The 16,951-nt window shown below is 32.4% G+C and overlaps 2 long non-coding RNA genes across 3 annotated transcripts in view; one reads left to right on the top strand and one right to left on the bottom strand.

Annotated features, from left to right (window-relative positions):
* Positions 1-16,951, bottom strand: part of LOC118894947 — a 370,967-nt gene that overhangs the window by 137,430 nt on the left and 216,586 nt on the right. The gene's annotated exons all lie outside the window — the stretch shown is intronic.
* Positions 2,978-16,951, top strand: part of LOC118894948 — a 30,320-nt gene continuing 16,346 nt past the window's right edge. The window contains exon 1 of the long non-coding RNA XR_005019796.1: positions 2,978-3,057. This is a non-coding gene — a long non-coding RNA (uncharacterized LOC118894948). The remainder of the gene's footprint in view (positions 3,058-16,951) is intronic.

Here is a 16,951-nt window from a genome sequence, read left to right as displayed (position 1 = left end):
AAAATAAAATGATGAACCAAAGTAGCTTTGGAAAAAAAATATTTTGAGATACTGTGAGGCAAAAATAATTGTACAGGATTACTTTACTCTGATTAGTAAGTCAATTTCCCACAGGGGTAAGGGTTATCAACTTTGTAACTGCTTGATGTGCCTACCAGGACTGAACAAATAACTAAATATACTATGGATAATGAGAGCCACGTTTTTCTCTGTTAGAGGAAAATTTACAAATAAGGAAAGGCTGGAGGCTCGAGAGAACCCTGTTGTATTAGAATCAGAGATATCAATATTAATTCATAATTGTTCATATATTTAGAGACAGATTGATGTAGAAAGAAATATGGATGAAAGTCCATGCATGGATTAGTATATATACACATATTCCCTAACACTGTCCATTAAAATGGACTAGAAATAATAACACCCTGTTAGCAATAAGCATACCTGGCACTGAGATCTTAGTTTCTAAATCCATTCTCCAATAAAAGGAACAAGAACTCCTTGGACAAGTGGCTTATTTCAGGGCTGAGCAGGAAAAACACAAGGTGAGTCTGGAATATCTTGTGTTGCCAAAAAATAAGTAAGTCCTCAAAAAAGGATGGGACATATCAAATAGACAATAAGCCACCCTGAAAAAAATCCCCAATAACCAATGCTGGAATAATTTGAATAAACTACACAATGATAGTATTGAATTATAAGTACTACAATAAATAAATACCCATGTCCACACTAATATAAATGTATAATTGAATAAGCAAACAAATGGGGAAGAAGGAACATCTCTTCTTTTGAAGAATTCCAATTAATAAATGTAGAAGGAATGAGGGACATACAAAATCACATTAGGCAAACGCAATAGTAACAATTGTCACAGATAAAACTCTACCAAAAAATGTTACAATCAGTGGGCAAAAGATTGAAGGAAAACAGGATATTTGCCCAGTTTAAAAGTATCTATTCCAAGATATATACATAAAAATAAATATATATATAAGTAAATATATAGGTATATAATGAAGGGAAAAATAGTAACCTTCCATTGGAAAAACCTAGCCAACACCACGTTCCTCAAGAGATTATGGTTAACCTCGTCAATAATAAGATCTATTGACATCATGTATCCCCTGATATGATGCACTGAGTAGGGCATAACACTTCCTCTTGTCCAAAATGCATAATCCCAATATACTCATGAGAAAACATCAGACAAGCCCAAATTGAAGGTCATTCTACAAAATAAGTGATGAGTCCCCTTCACGGTCATAAAAAAGTTAAGACAGAGAAACTATAAATTATTGAGGAGACAAAGGGACCCAACAAAAAAAGGTAATGTGGGATCCTGAATTTGATGTTAATTTCCCAGTTTCTATAATTATACTGTAATTATCAATACATAAGTTGTTAACAATAGAGGAAACTAAGGGAGGGCCTGTACATGTCCCCTCTGTGTTATTTCTGCAACTTTTCTATAGGTCTAAAATATTTGAAAATAAAAAGTTTAAAAAATCACAGCATTTTAAAAGGGTTTTACTTTTCACTTGACATTGTGATCTGTGCTCCAATCCTAGCATCGACACTAAAAGATGTGACTTGAGTGTGTCACTTAACATTCCTCGGCTTCATTCATTCCTTTATTTATTCAATATACATTTATAATGCAATTGAATAAGATATCCTCTAATGATTTTTCTACTTTAATATTCTATTGTCTAGGAAAAACTGAGAAGCAGTGTGGAAAAAATTATTTATAATCTCAATTTATCTTAATATGATATTCATACTACTTTAGCTATTGTATTCAAGTTACTCAAATTAGCACTTTTTAAACAAATCTTGTTCTTAAATTTGGTGCATTTTTTCTTTATTATGTAGTTTTTTTGGAGAAAAAAAAGGCAGCAGAGAGCATAAACTACTTATTCAGGATCATATATCACTGCATGGCAAATACATTATTGTTCTAAAAGACTAGCTTAATGCTTAGAAAGATTAATCAGCCTTTCATCGAATGCCAACTATGAAAGGCATAATAGAAGGTGGTGGGAATACAGAAATGAATAAGAAATATGCCTTGCTGTAAGAAGCTGACAGTTTAGCCTGAGAGCAGACATGTATGTAAATGAATATTTGTAAGGCACTGTGAAAAGCATTGTGATAGAGATATGTACCATCCCAGAAAAGAACAATCAAACTCTGCCTGGGGGAGTAAGCGAGGATTTTTCAAAGGAGATGTCAGAATATTGGAGGACCAGCAGACAATTTTCAGATAGAAAGGAAGGGAAGAATTTTTCATGATGTAGAAGAGTACATACAAACGTATGGTGCTAGGAAAACCTGGGGAGAGTTCCACACTAACTGATTCATACGCTAAAGAGGAGTGGCAAAGGCCTTAAATGTGAAGTTGACATGGAAAGGATGGACAAACAACTTTTCCCTAGTTCCTGTCCTCTTTACCATCGCTCTCTTGCTTGCTTGCTGGCTCTTTTTCTATTATACCACAGATCATCAAATAGACAAAAAAAGAAAAACAAAACAACCCCCTGCCCCAAACAAACAAAAGACGTAAAACCAGACTTGTCCCATGAGTTTTGCCTTAACCCTGCAAGCAACAAGAAGCAAAAAGTTCATTCTTGTTTCTAACATCAAATTTTATTTTATAAACATTTATGAGGAAAGGAACCTTTATATACAAGACTCTGGATAGACATAAATAAGAAATAATAATCTTTACCTTGGAAGTATTTAAGCAGGGGAGAAGCACAGTTAAATATTTTTTTATAAAAAATACCATCTTCAGAAACAACTTTTCCCTGTATACATCCCCAACCAATCCACATCCTTTCCAGCAGCACATTCATGGAGACCTATGAGCTGACTTGTTGTTTGGGCCAAGACATTGGGCAGCGTGGTGGCATCATAGCTCCCTGAAGTCATTCATCAAACTAAAATCATCAGAGCTCATTTGGAAGCAGGAGAGCTCGGGTAAACAGACCTTTTCCCACTGCCACCTCTGGGGCAAAAAATACACTGTGCTTGCTCAATTCCCAATCCTTCCAAGTAAGTATTTTTATCATGCTTTGCTCAACTGTTCATATTTTATGTTAAAGCATCTTTTGCATTTTTTAAAAAAGAAAATATACTTTGTGTGTATGTTTAACTATCAATGAAAAATATACATAATCACTAAACTATGTTTAATACTAAATCCAGCTCAAGATTTGAAACTCAATTAAGTAAACTATTTTCTTTGGTATATGAAGCTATGGTAACATTTAAAACTGGGAATTTTGAGTTTTTGCTTTTAAATAGAGCATATAAACTATCATGTAAGTAAACAGGAAAAATGTCACCTCTTAGTTCAATTGACAATACTTAAAATACTAAAAACCCAATTTTCAGGTGATGCTTTCCCAAACATGAACTTGGTCATACCATTAAATACATATAGCTTTAGATCTAAAATATAACTCACAAGTTATTCTACATTTGTATATTACCACAACTGCTTTTAGATAGAAAAAGCCTTCGATAGCCAAAATCAGATAAAACAACTTGTACAGCTTTCAAAAATCACTGCAGCAATCATGCAGGAGGTAATGGCATTATTTTGACCATGATACAGAAATTTCTCATTATTCCAGTTAGTTCTTACTGAAGTTACTTTTTAATTTTTTTGCTTGTAGCAAGCACAATTTCTGAAGAACACAATTCCCCCCCCCCCCCCCCCCCCAATAACATAAAAACTATATTGAGCATTTCAATATATAAATGTGATAGTCCAGGATGGTAAAGTAACAAGAAAGTTCAAATAGTGATTTTTATAGATGTTTAATACTACGGACCTGTGTTTCTCTCTTTTTTCATTTTACTCTTTTACTGCCATAAAAAATTTCAAAAACTTTATCTTCCAATAATTTTTTTGGAAGTCTGACTTCTACTATTAATTAGAATATTCATTTATTTTAAATCCATTATTGTCAATATTTTACCATGGCCACCAACAAAATACTTTAGAAACAAACTCAACTGATTTTTAAAAATTTATTTAAAAACGTTCTGGATGTTATTTGTACAGTGAGTTCAAATATCTTATTATATTACAGTGGTAGCTATTGGTGCTAAAACAATTTAGGAATATAATATCTTCAGGGAGTAGTTATCAACTAGAAAATAGTTACTGAAATAATGAGAATTTTACCTCCTTACTTAAACTCTTGTTCAAAAAAAATAAAACCACAGCATATAATTTTTATGTTTTGGTAATGAAACAAAATCACCTTCTCATTCTTTTCAATCTTCAAATACAGATTGCCAAGCTTATAGAATTTGACTCTGAAGAGATTTTCTGAAATTTTCAAAGCTATGTTTTTAGTCAAGCAATGACCTCAGAGGTCTAATACATGGCTTATATGTAGAGCTATTGTCTTAAATATTAATTGTGGTGGTCATATTTTAAAAGATGGAATTTCTGAAAAAGTTCAGTTTATTCAATAAGGCAGGTTAAGAAAAATTAAACTCTACATAATGTGTCTTGTCCTGCAGAAGGCCATCACTTTTCTCTATCAGCTCTATTCTTCACCTATTTCCATGTACCTCTTACGATTTTTCAGAATCTTTATATTGTACACCTGTAACTTATATGATATTGTACATGAACTATACTTCAATTAAAAAAAAGTGGGGAGAAAAAAACATCTTTCAGAATCTTTCTGCAAAATTTCTATTGAGCCATCTAAGGTGCCTATGTATTTTAACTTACAAAACAATACCAAGAAATGTTTTCTCACAGAAAGTTTCTCCAAGATCAATTTAGTATTAATAACCAGTTAATGATACTCAATATGCAAGTTTTGGGGGAGGAAACAAACTTCAGGCAATAGAGTCATAAGACTCTTAGAAAAGTAGAGATGTGATCTTAATTTTTGAAGGAAACTACAGGAAAAAGAAAAAGAGTACATAATCGAAGGAATAAAATCTTGGAGATCAGTTGGAAAATGGCTGCAATAATCTGGCTGTAATAATCTAGCTGCAATATGCAGGATGAACTAGCACAGTGGAAGTCTGTTTTGTAAATAACCTTCAACCTGTGTGACAGAAATTTAATTTCCTGATGAGACATAGTTAGAGGGTTGTTATGAAAATGAAGTAAGTGGCAGTAGGTAGTGATAGATGATTTCAGCTCCTAATTACTTTGGATGGGTAACATACAGATGTTCTCAGAAATTGCTAGATCCACTGAAGGATATTTTTCACTTTTTTTTAAAATCAAGCAACATCCAGATTCTACAGAAGGCCCTCTGCTATACATGTGTTTTACTGCACTCAAGAATTTTGGGCATCTTTTATTGAACTTCAACACTGTAGTTTCTGAAAGCTGGTTGCTTACTCTAATCTACACTCTACCACCAAATCATTTCCTTTCCCAAAGCATCAATTCCTTTTCTTTTCTTTTTTTCAACTTTTTCTTTCAGTTAGTTTTTTCTGATTTATGTTTCTAGTTAGATCTTGAGGTAAAAAGGAAAAAAAATCACACTATCAGGTCTGATATTTTTGTGAAAATTTTAGAGAATAGAAGCATCGATGCTTTCAATATCTGCAATGCAAGAGATCCGAGATAGGAAACGTTTCTGAGATTTAGATCAGCATAGGTTAGGTACTGTGCTCCCCACTAATAGCTAGTCACCTAAAGAAGGTCAATTTTGCTCTTAAAATGGACTTATTAGACTTTGTATAAAGAGGTTGGATTAGAGACAAATAAGATTTTCCACACTGAAAACTCACTAAAGTTTAAAAAAATTAAATAGTTCAAAACAGAAAGTATAAAACGATACTTTTAAGCAGGGCAAGATACACTGACACTAAATACATCTTAATGAAAGATTGGTTAGCTTGACTTGGAACTATATTTCATGTCTAAACAGATGAATTAAGCTCCAAGGCTATTCCAAATATAAATATTCAAACCTGTACATAAAAGACAACAATTAAGTTAAATACTGATTTCCTTTCCAAACCTTAAAAATCATACCAGGCTTCATTTCATCTGGTATTCCTTTCCCTTAATTTACTAAACAATAGAATTAGCGTCAGAAGGAGAAAGGAGATAATTGTGAACACCATTTAGCCTTTTGAAGGTAATCAAAATAACCAGTTACTTCAGAAAACAAGAGATACTTCTCAGATATAGAAGTAGGGTGCCCAATATATTATCAGGGTAGTTTTCACACAGAATATCAAAACAAAACAAAACAAAATATCAAAATATCAAAACAAAACAAAAGAAAGTGACAACTGATTCCAGAGAGAAATAAGAGAGTTGAGAACGTATATTTCATCATCTCCCAACTGGAAACCTGGGAATATATAAAACTTGGATTTTAAATTAATTGCTCTTTCTTATGTGAACCTATACTATGAGGAGTGAAGTGGATCCTTTGAAGTTTTACTCTGGTTTAATTAACATGCTTATGGTTCCTTGATGACATGTTTCAAAATAAAATATAAATGGAAGGTAAGGCTGGCATACCCTCCACTTAATGCTGATCTAAAAAAAAAAAAAAAAAAAAAAAACGAAGCAGGCAACATTTCTTACTTTCCAATATTCTTAGAAACTTGCCACTCTGTTCTCTGTTTTGACTTCCATGATGGCAATACACTGGCTACTATGATGCTTTTCTCAATGACATTATATTAAGGAAGACTAACATCTCCAAAGGCATGCCTCCTTTCCCATTTCATTCATATTCACTCCCACATCTGGATTAAGTTCTATACATCGTCACTTAATTGGAAGGGATGTTATTATTTTTTAATTTAACAAATACTTCAAAATCAGTTGTGTTATTACTACCAAGTTACAAACAAGAAAAGTAAGTTACGGAAGGTGCTTTTTCCCAGATTTGATAACTAGCAAGTGGCAGACGTGGGTTTGAATCAGGCAGTCTGACTCCAGCACCCATTCTTCTAACAATACTGTTCCAGGAGAAGCCCAGTACAGACTCCAAGAGGTACTAGTAGTAGGTGCTAGTAATGTTTTTTTGAAAAGATTTTTGCTGTAAAAAAGTATTTGCTCCCAATTCTCTTCCATTTATTTTTTGGGGGAAGAGAGAGGAGGGGAAAGATCGGGGGTTTTATATCTGTGTTCGTAATACATAATAAAATAATTCAATCATTATAAACTTGGCTTCTCCCATACTCCTAAGGGTACATTTGTTGGTAACTAAACAAACTGATTTTGATTAAACCTTCTTGATGATTAGTAAAGAAATTTTCTAGTGATAATTTGGCATACAGGGAGCCAAAGTCAACAGCCATGAATAGGAGAATCAGGATACCCATGAACTGTAGGATTTAGAAGTTATCATTACATCAAGAGGAAAAATACTGCTCCATTTACTACACTAATTAAAAGGTATTATAACATAGGCGCCAAACAAATTTATTAAATTTCTGTATGTATCCTCACTAAACATCAAAATTTATTAATAATTGAATATTAGTTTAATTATTAAACCCTTGGTAACACCCTTCGTTCTTTCACGGACCAGATAAAGCCACAAGGATTACAAGTTCCCACACTTAAAGATCCTCTGAAATTATCAATTTCATTGGCTGATAATATTACAAAATGGGAATTAGAGTGATTTCTCTGAATACGTAAGTTTTAACTAGATGCCAGTCCTCTGCCAAGTAACTGAATCATTGAAAGATAAGCACTCCAGAAACAGCTTTAAGAATCTTCTTAGTCTTTAAGGAAATGAGCCATGTGGAGAAGGGGAAATCCAGTTGGAGAAACAAATACTCATATTATTAGGACTGTTTACTCATTCATTCAACATGTATTTGTTAATTATATGTCAATTCCTGTTCTACAAGAGATATAGAAGTAGGGTGCCCAATATATTATCAGGGTAGTTTTCACACAGAATATCAACTAATGGTCTTGTAAAATTCAGTTACCTTTCAAATAGGCTCATATGGAATTTCAAAGTCTATTTTTCATAGAAAGTTGTTCAAAGAGATTGTTACTGGCATTGATTTGATTATTTTTTCTTTTAAGTAAAGCACATGATATTTTAAAAAATCCACTAGCCCAGTCACTTTAGCCTATTTTCTATTTTTCTCATGTGGCTCATTTCTGTTTAATATTTTCAACCAAGTTATAATCTTCATGGGGACAGAAGTACCTACAAATGTCTTTTTAATAAGGGTATAGAAATGTGTGTTCATTACATGGAAGATAGGTAACTGATGAACCACTCTGATTGCAGACTGATTTTTATTATTCTAGGGAGAAGGCAGATATTACTATGGTCAATGCATATACCATGCCCTTTGTTCATCTTTTCCTTCCTTGAATCATTTACTTAATAGCTAGCACCCACCAGAAACCGGAAGAACAACACAGGGTGAAAGGTTAGCAGTTAATTTTGCAACATTTCCTTTAAAAAGCCTTTTAAAAAAATTTTGTAATCAAAACGGTGCAAAAGGATGAGATAATCTGTAACTCTTTAATCCTTTATGGCTTGAATTTTATTGAATTTTTTAACACAACTCAAATGACAAATTAGTCATGCATCAGAAATGGAATGTTATTTCCTATCAATGAACATTAGGTCCTACAATGAATAAGGAATAACTAGTTTGGACAGGGCAGGAAGACAATCTTCTACATATGGCAATTTTCTTTTTGAGTTTGGGTATCATTATGGTCTGTATCAGCCAGAATTGCCATTTAGTTTTCTATAAACTAGAACTTCTTACAAACAAGACAAGAAAAAAATCAAAGAAATATCAGATATATCCCCTCCCTTCAAAAGAAAACTTATTGATAAATTATACACATAACTATGATTACAGCAAAACAGCTATTATAGACAGTTAAGTTCTGTGCATTTAAAACATGTTATTGATTAGAAATTTTGTACTTTAATTAGAAATTATTTAGACTAATTTCACAATAAGTCTGGACAAAATAAAAACATTGAGCTCTTTTCTTTGTTCATTGTACTTAAATGTAAATTCAGTTTCTTTCAACAAAAAATATAATATTGGGAAAAATGATAACCTATTAATGTACTGCTTCTTGCTCTATATCAAACTAACAAATAAAAAAATAGTGTTTTCAGAATATAAATATTATAGTTTCAAAATTAATTACTATTAATAAAAAGTCATATTTATTGCTGTTTTCTCTTGGAGACCTTTTATACCCACCCAAGATAACCTAAGACTTAGACTATTCCAGATAAAATTTTCAAAGCATAAAATAATTTTCAGGAATTAAGTTCACCTCAGTAAATAAATGTGTATATGTAAATAGATACACATACATATACATTCTACTATAAATATATATTTATCTATAATATTATATATAATATAAATGTATTTATGGTATATATTTATAGTAAAATGTATATGTATGCATATACATATATATTTACTGAGATGAACTTATAATAATAAATATATGCATATATTCTACTATATTTTAACTTGTATCTCTGTAAGACATGCTAGTTTTGTGAATTATAATATTTATTTCTGATTACCATGGTTGCTTTTTACAGCAGCTCTATTAAAGCAAACAGAATTGCAAAACAACAGAAATAAGAACAGATGAAGTATTATGAAATCTTTAAGATAAAATTGCTTAAATATTACAGCAAGAAAATAGGCATGTGTTAACTGAAAAATAAAAAAAAAAAATGGGTCTAGAGAAAAGTTGATGCATTCTTCAAGAGGAAATGGCTATAAAGTTAACATATTTAGACAAGGATACCTAAGTAGAGGCGCTTTAAAAATATCCTGAAGTAATTCTGCAGTTGTTTCCTTCCTGATATCTACCTATTTCTGATGGACTCAATGTAAATAAACATTTGCTTTTTTAAAATCAGCTTCTTCCTCTAAGGTGATTCCTTCTGCTGTTCTCAAATCCAAGCTGTGAACTTGACCTTCTCCATAGTGAGATCAGAATAACTCCATCCATTTTCACGGGTCAGTAAAGGCCAATCACTACAAGGTGACATCCTGAGTTAAAGAGGACAGTATTTTGAAGTCAACCATATTTTTGCAAAGCCAAAGATACATAACATAGTAGTAAGGTAGTATTTTTTAAATGTTTGCATTAGTTTGTTTTTTCAGAGGCTTTCAGATATTTCACACTTTTGAAAATGTATTTAATATCTAAAATAAAATTATGGGAAAAAAAGCATGGCGGGAAGTTGGTTTTCTCTTCCTATTAGACGAAACTACACCTAATTAAGCAGAAGCACAGCAGTGGAATTTTGTAGTGTCCATTACATGTTTGCATGGTGAACAGGCCATCTATGAACTCATCTGAGAGGGAAGGTTACTGCCAGCTGGTGTCAAGAATAGAATCATTATTGGGCATTGTATAGTTGTCAAAAATAATAAAAAGCATCACTGACCTCAGCCAAATTTGGACTGGTTGTATAAAAACAAAAATATTAGAAAGTGGTACTACTGTTTTTAGAGGTTAAAGTGTCTTTAAAATATAACCCCTGAAAGACCTGTAAAAACAAATTATTATTTATTGATGATAAATTTCCATATTATAAGGTAATTTTGTAGTGCAATAAATATAGATAAAACCAGTTTTAAAAAAATATTTTGGAAAAATGTAGTAAACTATTCTCCCTGGGCCTCTTAAATGGGGTTCCATTATTTACAGAGATGTAGTTTCTTATAATAAGAGATAACAGAATTAGAGTGGGAAAAAAATCCTAGTACAGTTCATAGATCATTCTTTACTAACTATAGGATACCAATTATTTCACTGTTTGGGTTGGGGAAGTGTGATATCTTCTCCCTGCCAGAGTTAATGTGTGTATTATGTGAAAGGGCTTTGTAAACTACATTTTAATACATTACTTTAATGTTATTTATTTTATTTAAAGCAGTTGCTTATTAGTGTGTAAATAATACCAAATGACAATCCCAGATTATTTACCAATAAAGACAATGTAACAAATATATTCATTAGCACTGGGGGATGTACTCAGTAGAAGCTAGTAAATAACTCAATAGGTGAGTTGGTTAATAACATCTAAACAACAATTTAATCTTATTTTATTCTACAACAAAGAACTTTTCAATTTTTATTGGTAATGTTTGTGTTTTCCTAGTAGAGTAAATCATCTTAAATTTGAATATAGAATGATAGGAACCCTGGAACCAAAAAAAAAAAAAATGACAGAAAATGGTAACAAAAATCTCTCTAAAACTATTTGCGTTACTTTCAAACAAATATTTATCCTTAGTGTCAAAATATTGGATCTTATTTTGTTCATATATGAAATTATGAGGTTAAATATGTTCAGAATCATTCCAAATTATTCTTTGTCAAAGGCAATGGTTTAATTTTTTTCTATACCATAAAATTTCAGCAATCCATAAGGACTTTAAAAAAACTGATAATTGAGTTTAAAAAGATGCATATGTGGGCCAACCTATAATTATAGTTACATATATGTAATAAATAACAAAAGAAAAAGAATAATGGTTAAAGGTTTAAATATTTTCAAATACTTATGTAGCATCTACTTAAAATAATACATACTAATTTTCAGTTTCAGAAAATATTTCCATTAATAATAGTGATGCTGAGTCCTTGTGTCACGTGGTTCAAATATGCATGAGTCAGTTATATAAAGCAATCACTGCCTTTAATGGTTTAATTAAAGTGATTCTATTTCATATTTTATCTACTAGAGAGAAAAACTGACTTCTACCTTTTTGACACCACATCTACATTTTAAAAATTATGTAAAGGCAGCTGGAAACAACCAATAAGTGTAGAATTAATAAATGAATTTTGCTATATTCACATAAAAAATACTACACCACAATAAAAAAGAACAACCTATTGATATATGCAGATGGGGAAAATCACATGGACAAAATGATGAGTAACATAAGCCAGACAAAAATGTATATGTGCTGTGTGATTCTATTTATATGAAATCAAAAACTGGTAAACCTAATCAATGGTGATAGATATCAATAGGGCATGAAATAGTCTTCTGGGATGCTCAAAATTTCTAAATCCTGATCTGAGAGATTACATGTATGCATATGATTACATATATTTACACATATGTAAAACATTCACCCAGCTGTATGGTTAAGAATCATGTATGTTAAATATCTCCTTTTAGAAAAAAAAAAAACTTTTAATCTCATAAAGAAATAAAAAATTCAGAGGACTATCTTCAATTTTTCAGAAAGGATGCAAATGAACATTTCAACAAAACTCATTAAAGGATCAGAGTGACCTAGGATATAAATCAAGGATGAAATTATAAACTAGAAACTTTTAATAATGTGACTTTACAGAAGCAATAATTCATGGCAAGGTTATATTCAATTATATATACATTTTATTAGTCTTTTTCATATTTAATAATGAAGCTAAATCCCCCTTCTATTCTGTTTCCATACCACTTATGTTTTAAAAAGAGGAAAACAGAACATTTGCTAACTGGATATAAATGAGGCCCTTATGTAAAGAAAGGAATACAGAACTTGAAGGGAGATTTATTTTCAAAGCCAACTTTCCAGGCTCTAGTATTATTACCATGAGCAGAAAAACCATTTTTTTTCCCCTCTAAGTCACCATTTTCTCCTGGATAAAATAAGGAAGTTAAAGAAAGAGCATTCAATGATCACAGCTCTAAAAGACAATAAATCAAATATCTGAGTGTTGGAAAAGTGATTTTGGACCAAATTTTTCAATGTTCATCAAGATATTTTGAAAAATAATATCCAGCATTACATAAAACGTAATTGAAGTAAAATAAACAGTTTTATAAAATGCATTTTATGCCCATATCCTCATTTCTTTTAAGTCTTACTCTTACCAACAGAAATTAGAAATCTAATTTTAAAACATTTACTAACAAGTGGTCTATAATATAGTTCAAGTTTCTTTCTACACAGCCTGTGATATGGACAAACTGAATTTTAAAGAGATGCCATCATCTAGTGGGAACACCTACTTCAGAGCAGTGAAGCACTATGGGAAGGGTTCTGAGTCTCCGCTTCCGTGGAATGCCACGATAGTGCTCTGCTCGGGGGCACTGGGTGTTATTGATGACCACAATGAAAAATCACTGTGCCTCTCCAATTCCTGTACCTTTTTGGTTATAATAACATATATGTTAACAAAACAAGCTAGTGAAATTTCCTGACTGAGAGGATGTCTTCCCCCTATTGTACTATTCCACAGCTCTTAATATTTTAAGCCACTGATGTGCAAAACAGCCTCATACTAGAAATGCAATCGTTACCCATATACATCATCATTTCTTTCTGGAGAAAAACTCTTATGATCAAAAGTGTTTTATTGGTCACTGGCTATTGCTTAACTTAAACAACATTAAACATACTTCATATATTAAAAAATACCTATTATATAAAATATCTCTCACTATTCTCCATCTATGACTGATTTTTAATACTTTCAGAACTTTGTTTCTTCAACTGTTAAAAAAAAAAGAGCTTTTAAATCAGAGGATTATATTTAATGTTCCTCATACTCTCAAAGTCAAAATCATTAAACTTATAGTGCAAGGAAAATAGCATGGACGAGAAGCACCATTAACACAGGTTCAAATCCTGACATGGACACTTACTAGGCCAGGAGCTCTAAGAAAATTACTTACACACTCTAAGAACTCTCATCCGTACCACAGGGATAATTATTCCCACCTTTCATGGTTAGTTAAAGGATTAAGGGAGATGAGATATATGAAGACCTCTGCACAGGATCTGAACCACTGCATCAATAACTGATCATGTATAACACTTTGAATGGCAGGAGTCAATCACTTGAAAAACATGTTGTAGGCAGGATAGATAAAGGGTTCCATCAGCATACTCATAACCAATGAGTCAGTTTTCTAATTACCTCCAAGGTCAATTTTTTGCAGTTATTTAGTAAAAACTCTTGGAAAAAGCAAATTATTGTTGAAATACTGATGGATTGATTATAATAAATCTCTGCGCTTACACACAGTAAAAGCCCTTTAATTCCCTGGCCAAATGCAATCATGCAATCATTCACCTTCCATTTCCCCTTCTTCCTTCAACCATCAACACACCTTCCCAGAAGAGCTTTAGAAAAGTTTGGCTATTCCTAGCTGCAAAGAAAAGAAGTCTATTTCAAGCCCAAGGAAACTTGGGCAAGAACACATCTTTACCAACCCAGAATTGCCAAAGCAATCCTGAGGAAAAAGAACAAAGCTGGAACTAAAAACAGAACTACCATATGACCCTGTAATCCCACTCCTGGGCATATGTCCACAGAAAAACATGGTCTGAAAGGATACATGCACCCCAATGTTCATTGCAGCACTGTTTACAATAGCCAAGACATGGAAACAACCTAAATGTCCATCGATGTAGGAATGGATAAAGAAGATGTGGTACATATACACAATGGAATATTACTCAGCCAGTAAAAAGAATGAAGTAATGTCATTTGCAGCAACATGGACGGACCTAGAGATTCTCATATTGAGTGAAGTAGGTCAGACAGAGAAAGAGAAATATCGTATGATATTGCTTATATGCAGAATCTAAAAATAAATGATACAAATGAACTTATTTATAAAACAGAAACAGACTCACAGACTTAAAGACTGAAATTATGGTTATCAGGGGGGAAGGATGGGGGGACAGGATAGTTAGGGAGTTTGGGATTGACATGTACACACTGCTATATTTAAAATAGATAGCCAACAAGGACCTACTGCATAGCATAGGGAACTCTTCTCAATGTTATGTGGCAGCCTGGAAGGGAGGGGAGTTTGGGGGAGAATGGATACATGTATACGTATGGCTGAGTCACTTTGCTGTGCACCTGAAACTATCACAACATTGTTAATCGGATATACTCCAATGTAAAATAAAAAGTTTTTTAAAAAAAGAACAAAGCTGGAGATATAACCCTCCCAGACTGCAGACAATACTACAAAGCTACACAACCAAAACATCATGGTATTGGCACAAAAACGGACACACAGATCAATGGAACAGAATTGAGAGCCCAGAAATAAACCCATACACCTACAGTCAATTAATCCTTGACAAAGGAGGCAAGAAAATACAATGGATAAAAGTCTCTTCAGCAAGTGGTGTTGGGAAAGCTGGACAGCTACATGTAAATTGATGAAGTTAGAACACTCCCTCACACCATACACAAAAATAAACTCAAAATGGCTTAAAGACTTAAAAATAAGACATGACACCATAAAACTCCTAGAAGAGAACACAGGCAAATCATTCTCTGACATAAATCGTACCAATATTTTCTTAGATCAGTCTTCCAAGGCAAAAGAAATAAAAGCAAAAAACAAAAACAAAAACAAAAACAAATGAGACCTAATCAAACTTAAAACTTTTTGCACAACAAAGGAAACAATCAACAAAACAAAAAGACAACCTACAGAATGGGAGAAAATACTTGCAAACGAAGCAACCAACAAGGGGTTAATTTGCAATATACAAGCAGCCCATACAACTCAATACCAGAAAAACAAACAACCCAATCAAAAAATGGGCAGAAGACCTAAGCAGACATTTCTTCAAAGAAGATATACAGATGGCCAACAGGCACATGAAAAGATGCTCAACATTGCTAATTATTAGAGAAATGCAAATCAAAACCACAGTGAGGTATCACCTCACACCAGTCAGAATGGCCATTATCAAAAAGTTTACAAATAATAAATGCTGGAGAGGGTGTGGAGAAAATGGAACCCTCCTACACTGTTGGTGAAAAATGTAAATTGATGTGACCACTATGGAAAACAGTATGGAGGTTCTTAAAAACCTAAAAATAGATCCAGCAATTCCAGTCCTGAGCATATATTCGGAAAACACAAAAACTCTAATTCCAATATGAACCCCAATGTTCACAGCAGCACTATATACAATAGCCAAGACATGGAAGCAACCTAAGTGTCCATCACAGATGAATGGATAAAGAAGAAGTGGTGTGTGTGTGTGTGTGTGTGTGTGTGTGTATATATATATATATATATATACACACACACACACACACACACACACACACTCACAATGGAATACTACTCAGCCATAAAAAGAATGAAATAATGCCATTTGTAGCAACATGGATATACCTAGAGATTATCATACTAAGTGAAATAAGTCAGACAGAGGAAGACAAATATCATATGCTATGATACGCATATCACTTACATGTGGAATCTTAAAAGAGGATAAAAATGAATCTATTTACAAAATAGAAACAGACGCACAGACATAGAAAACAAACTTATGGTTATCAAGGGAGAAGTGGGGGGATGGATATATTAAGAGTATGGGATTAACAGATACACACTACTATATATAAAATAGATAAGCAACAAGGATTTACTGTACAACACAGGGACCAATATTCAATATCTTGTAATAACCCATAGTGGAAAATAATCTGAAAAAAAATGTATATATATATATATATAAACTATAAAACTGGATCACTTTGCTGTACACCTGAAAGTAGTACAATATTGTAAATCAACTATACTTCAATAAAATAAAGGTCTTTACCTGCTCAGATAATATTAATGACAATAGTTTATCGCTATTGAGTATATAAGTAGCTCCAAGTGAAATGCATGGATTTTTTTTAAAAAGCTGATTTTCCAGAGATGTATGTTCATGGTCATTGCTTACAATCCAATAAACAAAGACAGTTTACTAGTATTCCCTATTTTTACCAATGTACTTACATCCTACTCTTGATATTTTCCTTACCACTAGGGAAAGAAAACATAAAGATCTCTTACACACACACAGACACACACACACACATCATCTTGTGAACATGCACACACACATAAACACATATTTCAGCTGTACTTGGATCATTTTGCATGTTGTCAGGGAGTATATAATG

Source organism: Balaenoptera musculus, chromosome 4 (assembly GCF_009873245.2).
Source record: "Balaenoptera musculus isolate JJ_BM4_2016_0621 chromosome 4, mBalMus1.pri.v3, whole genome shotgun sequence".
Lineage (NCBI taxonomy): Eukaryota > Metazoa > Chordata > Mammalia > Artiodactyla > Balaenopteridae > Balaenoptera > Balaenoptera musculus.
The sequence above is the reverse complement of the archived record's forward strand: the minus strand, read 5'-3'. Positions and strand labels throughout refer to the sequence as shown.